We start from the raw sequence: 3,732 nt of genomic DNA, 5'->3' as shown, positions 1-3,732 counted from the left end.
GGACGAGTGTTTGGGAAACTGATCCGAGTGGTGGACACGCCGGGAGTTTTAGGGTGGGAGCGGCAGCTGAGAAAGCTCTGTGGGGACGTCCTCAGGTCCTCCGGACCTCACCTGTTCCTGCTGGTGCTGAGCGTCGGTCGGTTCACCGTGGACCAGGAGGAAGCTCTGAGGGTGGCCGTGAACGCGGTCGGGCCCCGAGGGCTGGAAAAGAGTTTCCTGCTGTTGACGGGAGGAGATCTGCTGAAGGATCGGTCTCTGGAGGACTTTGTGCGTGAAGGTGGAGACGGCTCGTTCTCAGAGATCGTGGGACAGTTCGATGAGGTGTATCACCTGTTCAACAACAAAGATGGAGGACAGGAACAAGTGAGAGAGCTGCTGCTGAAGGCGGGACACCTCCCCACAGGTAAGAGCTGACCTGATGTTGCTGTGGGCGAACAGCTGCTCACAGCTGCATCTACACTGATTTTAAGTTCAACTACTCATTTAATCTCTGCAACATGTCAGGATGAACAAACCGACGCGATAAAGAAACACTGCTGTTCAAGGAAATGTGTCAGACTGGTTATTTAGTTTACTGCAGACCACTGTTAAAGTATCATAGTTAAAGTACACTGTTGGTGTTTCATACTGCAGGTAGTGGAGAGCAGGGTTCCAGTACATGGTTGGTATTGTTCGTGATTAATTGTTGGATTGGGAATTTAAAGTAGGGTAATAAAGGAAACACATTAGTGCTTATGGAGCCTTTTATTGGGTTTATTTGACATACGATTAAATCGACAGCTTGTGAAGGTGGAGAGACAGGGGGCTGGCCCTCCTGTGTCAGAGCCACAGTTAGAGCTGCTTGCACTTAATCATTTGTCAATAACCTAAACATATGTGAAATGAGAACTTGTAAAGGTACTCACCTGTCCTGGTTGCTTCTTGCAGGATGTGGAGCAAAAGAGTGAAAGCGGCTCAATCACCTGTTTAAGAGCTCGTGGAGCAGACCAGTGTGCCGGGTTAGGGAGTGTGGTTAAAGAGGGTTTTAATTTATATAATAATGGGTGAAGCTTATGTTATTGGTTTGTTTATAGTACGTGTTGGAAACATGTATGTGTGTGATGTGCTTTAATGTTATTGTATGTTTGTTTGTGTGGAGGGTTGTTTTCATGTTGGTTAGTTAACCCCACACTTGGGCTAGTCCGGATGCTCACCTGGAAAGGTGGAGTAAAAAGGAAGCCATTGTGTTTAGTTGTAGTTAGTGTTCGTGCTGTTGTCATGCTCCGTCTTTAATAAAGTGCCAATCCATGGACGTCTTTTACTCCAGTCTCGCGTCATATTATTGGACAGAACCGATGACCGCCGGCCAAAACTGACACTGCACCTGATGGGGGTGGGGGTGTCGGGGGTCTGTTTTCCAAAGATGTCTAGTGGGCTGGGTGGGGGTCGTTCACGGGTCACTGATGTTGCTGCTCCATCAGCTCCTCCTGCAGAGGCTTACTTCCTGTGTTAGCTGACCTGTTTTTACTGAGCTGTGAGCAGCTCTGACATCATCTCCTGCTGAGGTCACATGACCAGTGTCAGTTTGTTCTCAGGCTGTGAGCTGCAGACAAACTACAAGAAACACTTCCACTCATGACGCTCTGATCTTCTCCTACAGGTGGAGCAGAACTCAGGATGCTGCTGGTGGGGAAAACAGGAGTTGGGAAGAGTGCAGCAGGAAACACCATCTTAGGGAGGAGAGTCTTTAGATCTACATCATCTCCTTCCTCAGTAACATCAGAGTGTGAGAAAGAAACAGGTCTGTTTGACGGTCAGACCCTGGCTGTGGTTGATACTCCACCTCTGTTTGACACCCATAGAAGTCAAGAGGAGAATAAGATAGAGATCGCTAAATGTGTCTTCTTGGCTGCTCCTGGTCCTCATGTGATCCTGGTTGTGATCCAGGTTAGCAGATTCACTATAGAAGAAAAAGAAACAGTGAGAATCATTCAGCAGATGTTTGGAGAAGAAGTAGCAGGTTACACCATGGTCCTGTTCACCTGTGGAGACCATCTGGAGGATGCTGGAATCACCATGGAGGACTATATCGCACAGTATCCAGCTCTCCATGACTTCATCCGTCAGTGTGGTGGAAGATATCATGTTTTTAACAACAGAAGCAGAGATCCTGCTCAGGTCAGAGAGCTGCTGAAGAAGATCAACACCATGGTTCAGAGAAACGGAGGAAGCTACTACACCAACGAGATGTTCAGAGAGGCTGAGAGAGCCGTCAGAGAAGAGAGGAGACGCCTTCTGAGAGAGAATCATGAGATGTTAGTAGACAGGCTGAGAGAGAGGAGACATGAGTCGTGTGTTCTTCACTGATCTTCATCATTAATTATTATTAATCATCGTCATGAAGACAAAGAAGGAAAATGTTCATTTGACCTGATTAAAAGCTGACAGTCTGATTATTGATCATGTGATTATTATTATTAAACAGCTGTTTGATCCTGTGATCATTCTGATTGGTGATGTTATTGATCAGCTCCTCTGATTGGATCCTGTTGGTTATATATATCATTAGTGTTGATGTAAACTTCCTGTCAGCAGTTTAAACCATGTTTCATTCAACCGTCACGTGACTGTGACGTCAGAGGGGACGAACGGACAGCAGTGAGCAGAGCGCCCCCTGTTGACCTGCACAGTTTCTGACCAATGGGATCACAAAGCTTCCGTGCGTCCTTCAGCAGAGGAGACACTGGAGCATCCTTTGTGAAGGGGAGGAGGAAATGCCGTCCCATAATTCATAGCGACGGAGCGTTCAAAGTAAAGAGCTCCATCACGTACACCTTCATCACTGTTTTCATTTCATCCAGAAGCTGCTGATGTACTCAGTTTGTATCAGCAGCCGTTACACTCACAGCTCAACCCGCTGCAATAAAACTTCTTCCTGTTGACTCTGAAGGTTATGTTCCAGATTAATGGTTGTAAATGGTAAACGGCCTGTATTTGTGTAGTGCTTTACTACCCTAGGGACCCCAAAGCGCTTTACACATTCAGTCATCCACCCACACACACATTCACACACTGGTTGTGTGTGATTGTGCAGCAGCATCAGTGCGTTTAGGGCAGTAAACTGTGTCGACTGCAGTTCACATGTTGTGTTTGTGAAGGTGAAACTAAGAGAAGTGGTCCTGTGCTCAGGTTTGAGCCCCAGCCGGACTCTGAGCCTCTCTGTGAACAGACGTGGATTACTCGATTACTCTGCAGTGTACAGAAACATCCACTGACTGCTGTGAGGTCTGTGAGCGCCCTCTGCTTCCTGAAACATCACTGACCCAAACCCGCTCAGCTCCTTCAAAGTGAATCACATGGATGTTGCTCACATTCATTACAGCACTAATAACACGACTCGTCTTTATTATTGTTGCAAACGTGATGTGTCTGTGCTTTTATTTAATGGTGTCGTGTTTCCAGAAGTGACATAGTGAAAGTAAAGCGCAGTCCTCGGTAACATCAGGCGAGTGACCGTCAGCTGTTTCCACCTGAGCAGGTGAGTCCCACTGAGTGTGTGTGTCAGTGTTACACACACTCACCTGTTCAGGTGTGATGAATTTCAGTCAGACTGAAGCAGGTGTGTGTTCACACTCACGACTGTCCCGGGAATCAGAACCAGAAAAAAAGGCATTTAAAAGGTTACCATGGCGAGTTTAAGTCCAAAGGAACGAGAGAAAAACTCTTGTAGTCAGTGAGACTGTTTCTAATGTC

The 3,732-nt window shown here is 46.9% G+C and overlaps 1 protein-coding gene across 1 annotated transcript in view; it reads left to right on the top strand.

The window, feature by feature from the left end:
• sra1 (steroid receptor RNA activator 1) overlaps positions 1-3,732 on the top strand; it is a 10,361-nt gene that overhangs the window by 1,626 nt on the left and 5,003 nt on the right. The gene's annotated exons all lie outside the window — the stretch shown is intronic.

This window comes from Pundamilia nyererei, unplaced genomic scaffold (genome assembly GCF_000239375.1).
Source record: "Pundamilia nyererei isolate P.nyererei 1_Seehausen unplaced genomic scaffold, PunNye1.0 scaffold00266, whole genome shotgun sequence".
NCBI lineage: Eukaryota > Metazoa > Chordata > Actinopteri > Cichliformes > Cichlidae > Pundamilia > Pundamilia nyererei.
Note: the sequence above shows the minus strand (reverse complement) of the source record. Positions and strands in the feature narration are given on the sequence as shown.